Here is an 18,788-nt window from a genome sequence, read left to right on the forward strand (position 1 = left end):
AAGGGCTGCCTAATATTTGATAGAATATCATTATTTTTTTAAATATTCAAATTATATTCAAATAACGAAGTTCGGAGTCAAAGCCCCTCTTAAGTATTTTTTTTCAGTTGTTCTGGCATTTTATTTATCTTTGCTATCTTATTTTATTGTATCTGATTTATTATTTCTAGTATAGTTCTTGTTTTTCTGTGTGTGTGTGTGAGTGAGTATGTGTGTATGTCCTTGTACCTCGCTGCTTGTAACAAAGTAATTTCCTAATTTGGGATTCCTAAAATCCATCTACAGTATCAATCTATCTACTTGAGTCACAGTTTGAGAACCTGTGGACTACAGCACAGCTACAATGGTTATCAAAACGAAATGTTTTCTCATTGGATTCTGATCTCAAAACGCTCCAAAAGGCTTAATGTGTGTATTAAAATAACCAATTTATTCTGGAGATGCCATGTCCCTGGACCCCCTTAATTCATTTAGTTATCTGGCACGTGGTCCCCCCCCTCCGGCTGTTTCAAATGTATTCCCTCCCCTGACACTGACTATTCCTGTAACTATTTGACCACAATTAATCCCACTGACCTAGGATCCAGTCATATAGGATTATTAAACAATACGTTACCTTCATTACAGTACGGCGGGTGTCACTTTAGATGTGCGCGCTCCCGCATCAGGGCGTCACCCTTATTTGTGTAACCTACCATACGGACTACATTTCGACGTAATTAATTAATTAATTCAAGATTTCTTCAGTTGAAGCGGATTCATTCAGCTGTTTTTTGTTCCAGGTGTATCTTTCCATTTAATATAAAGAGACTAGATCTGCTCCTAAAGGACTTCTACTTTCACTTTAACTTCTGGTAGACTGGCCGATAATCCAGAACATATCTAGCAGTAACCATAACAACAACTGGCATCAGAAGTGATGTAGCGCGTGACCATCTTTTAACCCTTGTGTTGACTTCGGGTCACATTGACCCGTTTTAAATTTTTGTTTCATATCAGAAAATATGGGACGTAGAAATAAGCGCTGGAAATGTGTAAAAAAAATTTAAAACGTTGGAAAAAGCAAAAACAAACTGTTAAAAAAAGGCGTCAATAACGTCGAAAAAAAGTGTTTTTTTCAAGGTTGACGGGAAGACAACACAAGGATTAATACGATATCATGACTCACCTGTGTTTCATTAGTGGCTCAATATGTTCTCGTTTATTGTTTTTTCGTTGTTCTCTTCCAATATGTCCTCCTTCCTCCTTCTCTTCCTTCAGTCTTTGGCAAGCTGCCAAAACTCTTTCAACCAATCAGCAGAGATGTGTAGGTCGTTTCTTTTTTTTTCTTATTTTAAATCTTTATTTAGAACACATATAAAGAATATTACAGTGACAAACTACTCAATGTTGGACAATTCAAGTAGAAATCTTTCACAGATACAGTCACACCTCCTAAACAGAATATTTTCATTTTAACAATATTCATAATAGCCACTGAAGGAAAAAACAAATCAGTGAATGATAATAACCATAGCAAAAACAAATAAAAAATACTGGTTTAAGTATCGAAATAAAGTACATTAAAGAATATCAGAGCAAAAAAATGAATATGTACTGTATATATATATATATATATATATATATATATATATATATATATATATATATATATATATATATATATATATATATATATATATATAAAGAGAGAGAGAGAGAGAGAGAGAGAGAGAGAGAGAGAGAGAGAGAGAGAGAAAATTAAATTCAGACATAAGTAGTTTCCTGGCTTGGGCGCTATTGAATTTTTTTTTTTGTTGATCATAGAAAGTTTGTTTTGTAGTTCATTCCTCTTTGGGGGAGTCTTTGCAAATCGACATTTGTGTATATAATATTTTGTTATTATAATAAAATTATTAACCAAGGATTCAATTATTTTGTCCTTTAAGATTATTTTTAACGGGATAGTCTTGAAATAAAAACAATCTGTATTTACGGTTTTGTCATGCAATGATTCCCATAAGCTTTGGATCATATCACTATTAGTGACAATTATCAACATCAAATTTTAACCTTGTTGCAATAAATTCATTTGAAACATACATTTCGTTCACAATGTCAAAATGTGTGTCTTTATATTTAGGAGGAATTGATCATTTCAGTTTTTGAGATGAAGTGTCGTCCTTGTTGAACCAGGAGATATTGTCTTTACAAACAAATGCCTTAGAAATGTATTGTTGCATCTTTTGTGTAAAAGATCCACATAATCAATATTTATATTTAGTAGTTTAGGTGTTGGCGTATTATCTAGATTATTTTGGATTAACTGAATATGTGCCATTCATGTTTTGTGTCACCATCAATCCAAGTTATATAAAGAGTTAAACTCTTGGGCGCCCAGATAGCTCAGATGGTAGAGCAGGCGCCCATATATAGAGGTTTACTCCTCAATGCAGCGGGCCCAGGTTCGACTCCGACCTTTGTTGCATGTCATTCCCCCCCCTCTCTCCCCTTTCTTTTCTTCAGCTGTTCTGTCAATAAAGGCCTAAAAATGCCCAAAAAATAATCTTAAAAAAAAAAAAAGTGTTACTAGTGTTAACTCATCCAATTTAAATATTTTACCATTTTCATCCATCAGATGACGAACTGACCATATATGTTTCTCAATGAAAATAGATCTTCTACATGATGACTTTATTCCACAGTGGGACATTGGGAGGGTGGAAATGATGTTTATAAATGATTTCCAGTATAATAGGACCTGTTGGTGAAAGGCAGAGAGTTTAACAGGCAGTTTAGATATTTCAAAATCATATTTGAACAGAAACTCAATGCCTCCTGATTTACTGAACACAAGTGATGTTAAAGAGAATCACAGCATTTCTTTAAAAAAGACTGAAGCCACTTCATTTTTAATACACCATTCATAATTTCAAAATCTAATGCTTTTATCCCACCTTCTTCAAAACGTTTGAGCAAATCTCCTGTTTTGATGTGATGATGTTTATTTTCCCAAATAAAACTAAGTGAGTATGTTGATGGTTGATGGTTGTTGGCTGGTGGAGGCAGTGGGTCTATGTTTGGCCTTTTGGCCTCAAAGCGAGCAAAGAAACAGTTCAGTTCCTCTGCCAGCAGGCACACGATTCTTTTTTTTTCTTTTTTATTGAGCACATAACATGTATACAGCCACAAGTGTATACAATACAAACAGGTCAAGTACACCAGCGGAGATACAAAAAATAAAATTATAATAAAAAGAAAGAAAACAACTAAATTTACATAAAGCATTTGAAAAGTACAAATAGTGTGTGTGTTCTAACAGCCTTCTTATTACTGCAACAGGATATAGTAGAAATGTAGTGTTTAATGTGAATGGACAGCTCTATGAAGTTAGGTGTTTTATTTTGGAATTTGGACTTATGGATGTAAAATTTGGTCAAAATTAAAATCAGGTTGATTAAATAAAATTGAGAGGTGAGATTTGTGTCATAGTTAATGAAACCAAAAAGTACATTTTCCCAGCACAAGGAGAATTCAGGGTAAATAAGATCAGCTAAGTATTGAGACAGTTTACTCCAAAGTAATTTAGTTTGAGAGCATAACCAAAATAAACGCACCAGAGTTTCTGTTTGATGAAGCTGGCTCATCACCGACCGAATCAACCGATCAAGCTGTCTCATAAGAAGACCACGCGTGCTCCCATTCTGCCTTTGGCTCTGTTGTCTGCCTGCATTGAGAACACAGACACAGCTTTGTTAGTTTGTTTCGAGATGGAAGAACCAGAAACACCACCTTCAACACCTATGACTTTGAGTGATCGTGTGAGGGTGAGGAAGGAGACCACCCCTGGCCCTACTTTCATTTGTCAGAGCGAAAGACAATTCATATAGAATGAAGTGCCTACTCTGCCACCCGAAAGATTGCGAAATAATGGCCTTCAAAAATTCATTGTCGAATTTGAAGAAACATATCAAGGTAAGTTACAAATATAAAAGTGAAAAAAATGTAACGTCCGCAACACTGCTTTAAGCTCCCAATATTAAGTTACAAATATAATCTGATATAATACACAAATGGCACATCCGCTTGAGCTATCAGTAAGCGCTAGCTAACTAGCTACCCGTGGTTCATGACATGGTGTTGTACCTTCCTGTCCTTGTACTGCTGCTACAGCCAAAGGAATTGTGATTGTCCTTTAGGCTAAACATTTGAAATAATATAAACAATATGATATTCAAACTTTTGACTGCTTTCTTTAATAACTACATAACACAATACTTGTACTTTTACTTTCAATACTCGAGTAGTAGTTTTTAAAATAAACTACTTGCAATACTTAAGTACAAAAAATGTTGAATACTTTAGTACTTCCACTTAAGTGTGGTGCTTAAAGATCACTTCAACTTCTACTCAAGTCACTTTTTTGATAGAGCGCTTGTACTTTTACTCAAATCTGGGTCTCTAGTACTTTATACATGTCTGATGTTAACCTAGATACCCTTTCAGCCTCAGCAGGCACACGGTTGCGGCCCTTGTAGTTCCTGATGTGATGTATTTCCTGCCACAGCCACCGTGGGTTGTTATCTGTGAGATGGTCCTTATTCAGGTCAGCTAAACACAGCTACAGATTAAATGATAATAATGAAATGTTAGCGTACAGGCCAGGTGGAGTATTTACACATATGATCTGTGTATTTAAATCAAAGAGGTGATGTGTCTACTTTGAACAATGTTCTCACTGGTTATATTTTCAGTTCATTAGCTAATTGTAGCCTCTACAGTTTCAAATGTGGCATATTGTAGTATTTCTTTATTATTGGCAAATCTTTCATTTTTGGGCATTCATCTAAAGTACTTTAAACTTGTTTTTAAGAGCATTTCTCAGGTTTTATTGTGTAATCTCTCTCTGGACTTGAAGCCAGCTCTTGCTTTACTTCCTCTATTTATACTGTTTAGTTAACAGATCCATACGCCCCACATTGTTTCTTGTTCCTGAATCTGCACATAACCCATGCATACATCCCCTTTCTGATAATGGGAAACTGGAGACGATAACCAAAAGAACCAAAGAATTTGAAGAAGCCAAGAGGAAAAGTGAAAATTAAAGCATTTATTTTCAGGTCATCTCGATACTTATGAACAAAAGGTTCTCAACATGTGGGGGAGGGGGGAGGACAGGACCAGGTGGTCTTGTCAAACAAATATAAATCAATATAACATAACTAGGCATGATTAATACCTTCCTCTGAAAACAAAAAACAAGCATAAACAAACAAAAAGGAAAAGACTTAACTTGCTTTTCTGAAGAAAAAAAAAAAAATAGAAATACAGAGGTGGCACCAACCGAAAATCCTAGTGTCTCTAGATAAACGTTAACTGTGTGTCAAAAGAGCAAAGGGTACACCAACTCATATTTCCTCGCTCCTGGCTTGAACCGGCTCAGGCAGGCTAAAGAGTGTGAGCTCTCAAGGTGTGATCCTTTTATTTATGGTCCAACTATGATAAGAAGATTGATATCTGAGGGAACTGAGCAGCATTACTGGAATGCATACGTGGAAACTAATCATGCTTAACACCAAACAGGGGAGGGAGAGAGAGAGAAAGAGGAGCAGGAAGAAAAACCACAGGGACTCTGTACCTGTCTGGGCATGTTACAATGTATTAGTGTTCTCTGATATTGACCTGGCTGGATCACTAACTAAGTCTTTATAGTGTCATCACCAGAGATATGCTGACATGACACTAAGTGAACTTGTGTTGCTTATATTATATACTTTATTTGCATATTTTGCATACAGAGCTCTGTGACCTTATTAAGATGCTGATAAGTATTCATCTTTTTTTATTTCAGGTGAGGGGATGTTGCCTATCCTCCAGCCCAGAGAAGAAACAGAGTAAGTAATTTAAAAAAAAAACTATAAATCTTATTGACATTGTTACCTCTTTATATCAGGGGTTGATGTGTAGACGAAATGAAGCCATATTATCTCGTTCTCCCCCTGGTGGCTGGCTACAGTACAGGTCATAACCCCCACCCCCTCCATGTAAATGGATGGAACATGGGCCAAAAGTATCTGGGATCAAAAAATATGGTTTCTTTAATTGTAGGTAGTTCTGATCATGCTGATGTTTGTTCAAGTGTTAATTTTCTTGATAAGTTTGAACAAGTTAACAGGGTGAAACATCATGATTGACTTGTGATTGGGCGGAACTTTAATACTGCGCAGACTCTGGCTCCAAAATTGCAAGATGGCGGCCCCCGTATCCGGAATATTTTAGCTTGACTTTTGTACAGTGGGAGGAAGTCAGTGGTGTAGTCTACGTGATACGCAGGTATAAGCAGTATACCCACTAAAGCCTGGTTCACACGGGATGATTTTAAAATTGTCGGCCGATTTTCCAATCCTGAGAGACCCCACACACGGCGATCAAAAATCACGGGTCTAACAGTTTCGGTCGTACAGTGTGTGGTGCGCAGCACACAGCAAACTCAACACATCACACACGAACCGATTTGACTCCCGAGCATTCCCAGGTCAGACGGGAAATCTCGCAAAATCCCTCGAGATCAAACGTGACTTCAGAATAAACAATCATGGCGGACGAAGAGGATGCAGTGGCAATAGTTTGTAGTTTGTTTTTAACCGAAAAAAACGTTATCAAAAGAAAAGGCGATGGTCAAAGAAGTGGAGACAACGCGAGCATGGACTATACTTGCTACATCATACACCGCCGGCTGTTTTGATTTTGTTTCCCGGTGCTTTCCTCGCCGTCTCATCACCTCGCTTTCTGATTGGCTACACGCCACAGACCACAGGCTGCGTGCTCGTTTGTCCCCGGGGGACACCACACACGAGGAGAAATCGAGCCAAAACAATCCAACATGTTGGATATCCCCGATTTGAAACCGGAGCGGTCCTGACGTCCTTCCGAGCAACGAGAGCAGTCCTTAAGATTGTCGGAAGGGGTGAATCGGGGCTAAAATCGGCCTAATTATCCTGCCGTGTGAACCAGGCTTACGAAAGCTCCAGGATTTCCATATACCCATTTAAAAATGCCCAATGACACGTAACAACATACTTTCCATTATATTTTTTATATATTTTGAATTGTCATCTGTGTTTTCCTTCTTCACATAGGCTATATGTCTTTATTTACAGTCAGTGGTTTATATAGTATGTTTAAATGTTAGTAACTTTCTGGTCCCCTTTGTTAGCCCCAGCCAAGACTCTTCTTTTGTTTTGTTAGTCTAAAAACAGATGGCTTTCATGAATAAGAGAAATCAAAGTCCAGAAAGAACATGGTGAGTATATGATCTGCTAAATGAAAAAGGTCTGCATACACATCAACCGTTGGTGTGTGAATCTGCAGAACCAGATAAACACTCTGAGGAAGAGAACTGAACATGAACACACAAAATGTTTTCATTAGACAAGACAGATAAGAAAAAAATAGTCAAAGTCAGCTGAGGACAGATACGGGCGTTCCCCCTATGACAAAGAATGTGTGTTGGGTTTCAACAGTGCATTGCATTCACAGACTGTAGTCTGTAGTTTTCAGGACTGTGAAATGGTTGCTTCCTTCTCTTTTCCCTATTACCCAATATTAGCAAGTTTCTTATGTTAAAGTCTCTGTGATCATTTAGGGAATAACGAGGAGAAAACACAACATCATGAAAAATAACTCTTTGCTCCAAACGGAGAATAAAAGAATAAGATGGCAAATAAAACTAAACTAAAATGAGAAGAAAAAGACAGAAGAAGAAAGAGAGGAGGGAAATACAAATGAAAAGAACAACAAATATCTTGTTTGACCTGAGGTTATTAAAGAGAATTTGCCTTCCTTATTCTCAAAAAAATGTATTAAATATAGCATTCCGCAACAGAAATCTCAAAACAGAGAATATGTGCATAGCTTGTCAAGGCATCGTCATTTAATTATTGTAGCAACCACCTTCCCTCAAAATTATTTGATAAAATATACCATCACATTAGTAATGCATGCGCTCCATGTGATTATTTTAGTGCCTCAGTTTTTTTTTCCATTTGTTCTCTCAGCTTAATGATATGTGCCCTTTAACTACTTCATTAATTCCTACAAGGCCAAGTTGTTATGTACTTATTAATGAAGGGGGTAAAATGTGTTAGCTGGTGTAAGGTATTTTACAGGGACGTGCTCAGACATTTGGAGGGGCTATTGCTCTAATCTGGAAAAAAGGCATTGAAGGCCTGTGTATCTTTATTTTATACTCAAACCTGAGGCAATATAATATACCCTCTGTCACGGAGTTCAGAGCATTGGAGGACCCACATGCAGAGACAGCCAGGCAGTGGTGAGTTTGAGGATTTAATCACAAAAGAAATACAACCAAAGGAGTCCATTCATTCCAGAATGTAGAGGAAGCAAAAGAACAGGAATACCGAAAAACTGGAACACAGAGACAACGGGTGTAGACTCCACACAAACACCCAAAACATTACAATGACCTGACAACAAACAAAGAAAACACAGAGACTAAATACAAGAGGTAACGAGAAAACAAGAGACACGAGGACACAGGAACAGGTGAAACACATCAGGGTGGGACAGACAAATACAAAGGCAGGAAGTAAGACAAGACAGAAAAGCAGACTACCAAAATAAAACAGGAAACAGAAACATACACAACCATAACACCCTCGGTTACACTGGTTATTCTGTCGGTGGTGGAAGAGGCTGGAAAGGTTGTGGTTGTGAACTGTACAAAAACGTTAACGCTAGCACGCTCCAAAAAGTAGCAAACTGTAACTGCCGCCATAACAACTGAAAGCAAATTGCAAATGAACTACAACAATGATGCTGAAAACATAAATGTAATTTAGTTGACGACAAAGTCCTAATAATATCAATTATTATTATTTTATTGAAGAACGTCAAGCAGATTCTAGGCCAATCGTCTCTGACACGTTATTATGGATCCCACTCAACTTCCAGGCAAGTCCCGCCCTACGAAGCAGCCCGATTGGTTGAAGTTATGTCAGGGGCTGAGGCGAACATAGACGAAGCTTGGACCCAAATGCAGTTAAAGAGATTTATTTCAGACAGGAAAACACTTACTTGGAGTACTATCCACAAGGCAAGGCAATACATGACAGGGAACACAACAGAAACAGCACGCAACAGAAAAACAATGATCCGACAAGAGACAAAGACAGAGCAGGGACTAAATACACCAGGTAACGGGACAGGTGACACAACAGGTGAAACACATCAGGGTGGGGCAGAACAATCAGAACAGGCGGGAAAACACAAGACAGGAAGTAAAACTAGACAAGACTAGGGAGGAAAACAAGACTTCAAAATAAAACAGGAAACAGACATTAACAAACGTGACAAGTTAGGCATTGACCTTGAGTGGTTAAGGTTAGGATAGCCTAGATAGGTTAGATTACGCTACCTTACGTGAGCATGGACGCCTGGCCAATAGTAGCGTGTGAATACTATTAAAGGGCGGGTCTTGCGTAGAAGTTGCGTGGGTTCCAAAATAACGTGTCTAGCGTTGCTTATTTGATAGCTCCTCGACTCCTCGGTCCTCGGCTGTTCTGTTGTTCTGTCCCTCCTCGGTGAAGGTCTCAACTAACAACGCCCAAACAGCTGATGAATTCACGTGATGCTTCAGAGAAAAGGACATCTCAACCCTCTAAAACACATTTCCTTGATGCCTCTCTCATGCCGTGATTTCCTCACGTCTCGCCCATGCCTCCTAGGTGGAAGGGACTAAGACGTGAGGAAGGGAGGCAAGTGAAGGAGCCAAGGAGGCAATTTAAGGGCTATGAGATGTAGTTTAGGACACATCCCACAAGGCTTTTTCATCATCTTCATGTAGTTTAACAGCGGTGCATTACCGCCATCTACTGGAGAGCCCTGGGATCGTGCTTGTTTAACCACTGACAGGCTCAGATTATTGCGTAATGTCTGACAACAACATCCTCAAACTCGCTATCGCCAAACCCATCAAGCTCTCCATTTAAAAACATTAAAAAATGTTATCACCATAAAACCTAAATCCTTCAAATACAAAATTAAACTATCAAAGGGCTCCTTGGTTTGTCTTTCCATTGTTCCAACAATCACCACTCTGGTTTGGTTGAAATAAACCCTTAGTCAGTAAATCTCAATTTTACAATGAGTCCTCTGGGAAGTCTCTTAGAGAGAATGCAGTGTGTTAACTGTGTGGTCTGATCTCTCATAGGTCATCAGAGGAAACAGCATCATCATGTTGGGGCCTTGGAGAGAGTATGATGTTCTGTTATCCCTTTTAGTTCTGTTACTTGAAAGAGACAAAGCAATGTGTGTCTTTGAAATGTAAAGTGATATTCATTGACAGGAATGTTTTGTTTGGACATTATTTGAAATGTGTAATCTTGTGAACGAATCAGTTTTTTTTCTTGTTTTTGTGCATTCAGTTTAGTATGTACATTGTATTACCACCATATGACAGGTTATTGGCTGAAATTATCTTCAATTCACGATTAGGTGTCAACTACTAAATTAGTTTCCAACTATAAATGATTAACCGGTTTAAGTATTTTAAATTCTCTGATTCCAGCTTCTTAAATGAATGGTTTCTGGTTTCTTTTCTCCTCTTTGACATTAAACTGAATATCTTTGAGTTGTGGACAAAACAAGACATTTCAGCATGCCATCTTGGGCTTTGGGAAACACTTTTCACCATTTTCTGACATTTTATAGACCAAACAACTAATCAATTGATAAAAATAAAAAAAAATCAACAGATTTAACAACAATGAAAACCGTAAGCTGCTGCCCTAACTCACATGTTACCCATGGCTTTGTTTTTGGAACAACAGGCAGATTAATAACAATATGAACCGTGCACTGAATAGGAGAATTTGATCAAACATTTGATTGGTCATCTGTGCTATGTATAGCAATTTAAAACCTAGTATGTCAATTCCACTGAAGCTCCATTTACCAAAATCTTTCTACTTTCAAAGTCAGGGTCAGCTCCAACAGCAGTCCTTCAGCTGATAGCACTTTTGTGCTATTCCTGTGTGTGTGTGTGTGTGTGTGTGTGTGTGTGTGCGTGCGTGCGTGCGTGCGTGCGTGCGTGCGTGCGTGTGTGTGTGTGTGTGTGTGTGTGCGTGTGCATATAGATATATATGGGTACTACTGGCTGCAGGTCCATCTTCACTGGTAATTTTTGATCTTACAGTGATTATTTTCCCATGTTCCACCCATTGACATATATAGGTTCCACCTAGTGGATATTAACTGAGTGAGTTAAAACATGTATTAGGTGTGTAGCATGATAGCATGTTACACTGACTTTAGTCACTAGAGGTCAGGAGTGCACAGTTTAAAATGGTTTGATTTCATCCAACATCATTAGACATTGACCTGAACTGGTGTCATAATTCTTGAGTTATTCCATCATTTTTTCTTTATTTTTTCTAATGCCTTTATTTATCCCGCGTGGGATAATTCACAATTTTCACTCTGTTTGTACAGTTGCACACACATTAAACACTGGCCTGAATTACACACATTCTCAGGACCTATACATGCTATACACACTAATGGAGAGATGTCAGAGTCAGGGCAGTTGGGGGTTCGGTGCCTTGCTCAGGGGCACCTTGGTAGTGCCAAGGAGGTGAACCAGCACCTCTCCAGTTCCCAACCCAAATACCTCGGGACTGAGCTACTACCACCCAGTTTATTCAGTCCCAGTGGACATTTATGCAAAATGTGAAGACAATCCCTTCAGGTGTTCCCGAGATATTGCGCTCACAAGAAGCTGAAGGCATAAAAAGTCAAAATGCCTAATACAAGCTCCCAGGGGTTAAATGAGGGCATGTTTCAACCATCAAGGCATTTCTTTTGCCTAATCAAGATACAGTATTGCCTCATAAATATCTTAGCAACTGGCAACATTCAGCATGTTCTCTACCTCTCTCTACCATGTACTGCTGTAGTCCTGCACCTGGACCCAGCTGGTTTGTACATACACAATGCACACTATCCAGTGGTTTGCTTCGCTTACAGTGTATTCATCCTCTGGTCCAGCTGTTTGCGCTTATGACAAATAAAGTCCAGTTTAAGTCCGTTGAGTGGTGTTGGGAACCCAGAAAGCACTAATAATGTTGCGGTCAAAGCATTAAAATGGCTATTATCAAATTAATAAGTACATTGAATGATTTGATTTCATTTGAATTAAATCACCTCTTATTGGGCACCACCCAATAAGATCAGGGAGAAGATAATATAAAGTATTTTACTAAAAACAATGTATATGGACTAATACAAAAGTAATCCCTCTCAATCATCACTTATGACCCACTAGAATTGTGTGGTGGTGTCAAAGACTATATAAAAGTTATTTCAAAAGGTTATTACATTTCTTTGTGTTCATGTCCAGGATAAAGCCTGATATTTCAGACCCCTTCAGCTCTGTGTGTGTTGTTGTTATTAAAATCACTTCGCTACAGGAAACAACAACAAACTTCAAGCTAGCAAGCTACACACTTGAAGATTTGGATCATACAACAAGCCAGGCCTGCTTGGTTCTTTCGGGGAATGATTGTAACGATTTACGGCATTTCCTCTCTAACTGGGACGTTTTGGGACTGATTGGTGGGATTGTTGTGGACGAAGTACACACGGTGATACACTGGTAAGAGCTAATGAGGTTTAACCATGTACCAAGCTAATTTAAATAGCTTACGTTACTGTATTGTGTCAACAGTTAACTTCATTTAATATTGTATGTGGTGTTCCTTCCTGAGATTATTTTGCAGAACCACCATCGCTGTGTCTGGAGCTTAGCGCCGCCCAAGATGACTGTGATTGGTTTAAAGAAATGCAAACAAACCAGAGCGTTTTTTTCTCCTATCCCAGAATGCATCTGTGGTGTATATGAGACTACATGGGAGCTGACGATGTGACTGAAACAAGATCCAACCCAAATCAAAAGTTGGCAGCTTTTTTGTTAAGAGATGGTTCTGATCTCCTGGTAGTTTCCTGCAAACTACACAGGGTATTTAGCCATTTAAAATATGTGATTAAACCAAACTGTGTAGGTAAGAACTGAACGGTTCATTACTTCCCCGGAAGTTGACAAACAAGATTACCATTTATTCACAAGTTACATACATTTTAATAGACTTAATTATATTTTACAGTTCAGTAATGCTTTCAGTTTTTGATACAATATTTTAGTTCAGTAGTGCAACATTTTCACACAAGCAGCGACAGTTTCTGGCTACTTTGTGAGCAGACCATACTTGAGAGTGAAGAGTTGAGCAGCTGATCAGAAGAGAAGTGAGGAGCCTCGGTGGTCTCTGATGTCAGCAGCCAAGGTGAGAAAAGAGACACACATGAACAAGTTCATACTTGGAGTCCAGTGTCTTAACAGTGTTCAGGTCCAACTCTCTGTTGGCCAATTCTGGCATTTTTAACCCATGTAGTGTATAATCATGTGTTTTATTAATTTGCATTGTCCCCTTCTTATATAAAATTAATTAAATGTCCAGAAACATGTTGTATAAAGTTAAAAAGCTCAGTAATATCAAGAAATTCAGATGCAGCCTTAGAAGCATCATCAACATGAAAATCACTAATAATTAAAACTATGTCCAACTTTATAACTCAAGATAAAAACTCAGTAAAGTCAGACAGGAAAGGGCCAGATGGGCCGTGAGGTCGGTTCCAGAGGGACTGAAACGTTAGTATCAAGAGCAAATGTGGGATTTTCCTTTTTTCCAAGTCATATTGAGTTCAAATGAGGGGACAGTCTCTGTGCTAACCAACTGATAGTTAAAGCTATTTCTAAAAATCACTGCCAGACCACCATCACGGCCTGACAGCCTCGGTGTCCTGATGAAGCTACAGTCTGCCGGACAAAGTTCAATGATGGACGAAGATGCCAGATTTCAGTAAGGAACAGAACATCCATATTTTCACTAAAAAGACAAACTTTGAGAAGAAATGTCTTGTTGGTAAGGGAGCGAGCGTTGAGCAGAGGCGTCCTGACAGAAGCTTGGTCAGGAGTGGCTTCAGTAGAGGCAAGAGGCCGCGGGGGCAGGGGCCAGGTGTTTGATCTCTGATGATACCTGCCTTCAGACACATGATGTCTGTGTGGTCTGTGGCTTGTAATGACAGGGATGGGAAGATGTTGGCCTTTAAGGCGTTCCACACAAGGAGAGCTCACTGTACAAGCAGCAAAATGTACAGGTGAGAGAGATGGAGCAGAAGTTATGAGTGAAGAGCAAGATGGAGGAGGCTCTCCGAAAACAGCAAGAACATCATGGCTGCTCTTGTGATAAAGTTTGAACATCAGCTAGAGAGTGAGCGTGTCCTATGGCAGCAGGAGAAAACCTCCCTGCTGGAGGAGAGCGAGAAAACAAGAGCATCCTATGTGGCTCAGATTGACAAGCAAAGCCTTGCGAGTGACTGCCTCCTGGCTGCTCTGAAGAAGACTGAGCAGCAGCTGGAGAGTCATCTCAACGAGTGGAAGGAGGACAAGGCATCCCTCCTTCAGGCCACAGAAAGCCTGAAGCTGACTCAGCAGGAAAAGGAGCAGGAGTGGGAGAGGACAGAGAGCACCATGAGGTCCCAGCTAGTAGATTTTCAGAGATGACAGAGGTGGCGTGATCGACTAAAATAATTTTCAATTATACAAATTATCAATTGCGATATATATTGCGTCTCCAAAAGCTACGGAGCTCATTTCCATATATTGTGCGATAAGTCTATGTATTGACTATCACGACAGGCCTACTCGTGAGAGCAATATCTGGCTTTTTAGCTGCCGAATGCTCTACTATGTTCACCCGCTAGTTGTAACTGTTTCCCTCTGTCATTTGGTGCTGGTTAGGTGGCTTTATCAGACCTTTTTTCACTTAAAACAGCTGCCTGCTGCTGATGGAAATTGTGCTGAAGAGAGCAGTGAGAGTGAACCAAAACAGTAAAGTTGTAGGCTATGAAACATAAGAAATGACCTAGAAGTTGCTAAAAACGCTTTTTAGAACAACTTTTGTTTGTGAAATGTGAAAAAAAGACAAAATAAGGCAGAAATAATGATCTCCCATCTCAACTTTAGTCACCACAGATCTTAATTTAGCAACGTTCCTCAAATGGATAAAAACATGAACACACAAGCGCAAAATAACTGAATGTCATCCGTATAAGATGATAACAGATGCCACTATAAGGGCTTATACAGTATGTCCAAGAGGAAGCATGCATAAGGTGAACAACACTGGACCTAAGACAGAACCCTGTGGGACACCACAAGACAGAGCTGTTGTATCAGACATAAACTGGCCCACAGAGACCGAGAAACTTCTGTTGGAAAGATAGAATTAAAAGCTATCCAGGACAGATCAGGAAATACCCTCTAACTGATTTAGCCTTTTTTAAAAGATACCATCATGATTAAGAGCACATTTCCCATCATCGGCAACCATTGTTATGTCATTAGTGGCTCAAAGAAGAGCCTTTTCATAGTCCACTTTGGACACAAGAGGTAGCTAAGATATGGGCCTGTAATTCACTGGAAGGGTGAGGTCTAAATTTGTTTTTGTTTTTAGCAAAGGCTGGACTATAGCATGTTTAAAATGACTGGGGACAGAGACAGTTAAAAGGGAGTGACTGATCATGGATTTATAGTAGGAGCAATTGAATTAAAAACATTTAAAAGCAACTATGAAGGAAGAATGTCAAAGGATCCATATGAAGGTTTAAATTAAAAGATGTCCTTTAATGAAACAGGAAAAAAGGAGTGAAAAGGAGTGAATTTACTTATTTATCTAAGGTGAAGACTTAACAGAGGATCTTAGTCTAGATTGAAACAGAGCCACTGAATCCAAAACTGAGGAACAATGTTGATTAAATAACTGGACCAGGGCCTCAACATCACTAGTTTGACGACTCAGGGACAAGTAAGGCAGTGGAATTTTCAACTGTACTCTGATTAATGATGCGTCAGCAAAAAATATGTTTATGGGGTATTAGAGCTATAAAACAAGACAAATTATAAAGAACACGTTGGTATCAAGAGCAGAATGCGGTCAATGAGTCATACTGAGTTCAAATGAGGGGACAGTCTCGGTGCTAACCAACCGATAGTTAAAGCTACTTCTACAACAGAACACATATGACAGCATTGATCCCTGTTCAGATACTCTGTTTGATGACATGTGAGGTTATGTCCTCTGAAGACACTCATCACAGAAAACATCCATGTAGAGATAACACTACCCGCTAAGCAACAATTCATTTTCTTAAACGTCATGTAGATGAGAAACCTGTTAACACAACTAGAGTTGTGTTACAGAGACTTGATTTTTAGCCAGGTTCAAACTGTCCACACATGGTGCAGAACTGCTTTAATGCAGCTTGAGTTGTTGTTTTCCCAACATTTTGGTTTGTGACGGTGTGACCTCTTACAAAAAGAAGCTGCTGGTTGGGGCTCTCATGTTACACTATCTTCAGCCATCAGAGGTCAGTAGTTCACCGTTTTATAAATGGTCTGATGATGATCATTGAAAAATCCCACATTGTGCACAGTCATAGCATTGTAACTTGAAGAATATCTGGATGGAACACTGGCAAATGGTGAGAGAGGGTGAGACTGTCCTGGTCCCAGTCTCTGTGTCTCTTCAGCCTCATGCCATGTTCCCTACAGACTTTCTCCCTCCATCCACCAGATGTCCTGACTCTCTCCTTCCCCTCCATCACGTGACTGTCACCCCCCCCCCACACACACACACACACACACACCTGTTCCCACTTCAATAATCAGCTGTACCTGGCCTTTCCTGCCCACCTCCTCACCAGCATCTCATTCCCTCGTCAGCCACTCTCCACATGTACTACTAACACACATATATATATATATATATATATATATATATATATATATATATATATATATATATATATATATATACACATATATATATATATATATATATATATATATATATATATATATATATATATATATATATATATATATATATATATATATATATCTATATCTTGATACTGCACTTTCATATGGCTCTTTCTTGGCTCTAGCATTACCTTTTTAGAGCTAATGTACTTGCACTTACTACTTGTTGTCTGGAGTTTGCACCTTCAAGGTTGAACGCACTTAATTGTAAGTCGCTTTGGATAAAAGCGTCAGCTAAATGACATGTAATGTAATGTAATGTAATGTAATGTCAGTTACCTGTCTGCAGTTTGAACGCTGCCTCCAACTGTCATCATTTGTGATCAACCCCCATTCTCCTGCATTACCATCTTTATATTAAAAAAGTACTCAACACAGGTGAACTGGTTATAACACAACATACAATGAATACATTACATTTCTTTAAAGCTTTACTGTGGGTTATTGCGTATTAACATCCAATGTCCACATTACTCTGCTGCGGTGCATTCTGGTTGTGTTCTGGCTCAACCAACATGTCCATGATAGGTTCAGTGCCCACAGGAAACATTTCAGAAGTGGAGTTTGTTCTTCAGCCTGATTTACACAGTTATATATTTCTAAAACATTATATGGCCTGTAATTGACTTCATTCAGGGTGAGGTCTAATTGTTTTTCAGCAAAGGCATGTTTAAAATGACTGGGGACAGAGCCAGTTAAAAGGGAGAGATTGATCATTGATATATAGTGGAAGCAATTGGATTCAAAACATTTAAAAACCACTATGAAGGAAGAATGTCAAAGGATCCAGATGGGTTGTTTGTTTGTTTGTTTATGGGTTTGCACACATTCATAAAAAAAATGAATACAACATAAATCACAACATATGTTTTTTACATAGAAAGAGAAAAGGGTTTCTGACCTCACCAGGTCACTAGAACATAATATAAAATAAAAAATAAAAATAAAAAATAGGACATGAAATTAACTCAATATGGCGAAAATAGCATAACTGAAATGATTAGAGATAATCACAGGCTTTAACTCAATTTGGTGAAAATAAAAAATTATGACAATAAAGAATGAAATAGCAAGACTTATGATTACAGATAAAGGCAGGAGATTCAGATAATAAAAGCTGAAGAAGAGTTCAAAAAGCTGGTAAATCATTTCAATATCTGCCAGTCAGGAGGCTAGATATCCACTGAGCACAATTTTTTAGTTTTCTTTTGTTTACAGGTAGGGAGGATGAGTTGCATGTCCGGTGTAGGTATTAAACACCTCCGTATTTTATAAAGTGCTGTCTGCTGGTGGTACGAGAAGGAGGAAGGTACAGCAGGCTTGTTGTCTCGTTGACATAGAAAGAATATTTGCGCTATTATGGAAACATTGCTGGAAATGGTCTGGTATGGTGTGGCTTTGGTATTTGACCTTTTAGCAACGTGACATCATGACTCCACGTAAGCATACACACCTATTTCTCACTATCTGTATCTGTGTAAGATATATGTGACTTTTTTACAACGAAAATGCGGGGATTATGAAATCATGCAAAATATGCGGCCCCCACATAAATATGATTATGATTATGCAATGAATTATGCGATCACATAATCGCGTTTTTCTGGAGGGACTGAACTTATTGCCGTGATATGTGAGAGGAAGTGGATTTTATAGTACTCCTTAACTAATCACATATGATCGGTCTCAACAAGCACTGTGTGTGTTGTAACGTAACGCCACAGAAACGGCGACCCTCTGTAAACGTTATGAATTCAAACATGCCAGTTTGTAATATTTTGTATTATGCTGTTCTTGTCTTTACTAAAATCAAAACTAATCAAAGGGCAGAATGCTCTTACAAATCACGAGG

Source organism: Sander lucioperca, unplaced genomic scaffold (assembly GCF_008315115.2).
Source record: "Sander lucioperca isolate FBNREF2018 unplaced genomic scaffold, SLUC_FBN_1.2 Unpl_7, whole genome shotgun sequence".
Lineage (NCBI taxonomy): Eukaryota > Metazoa > Chordata > Actinopteri > Perciformes > Percidae > Sander > Sander lucioperca.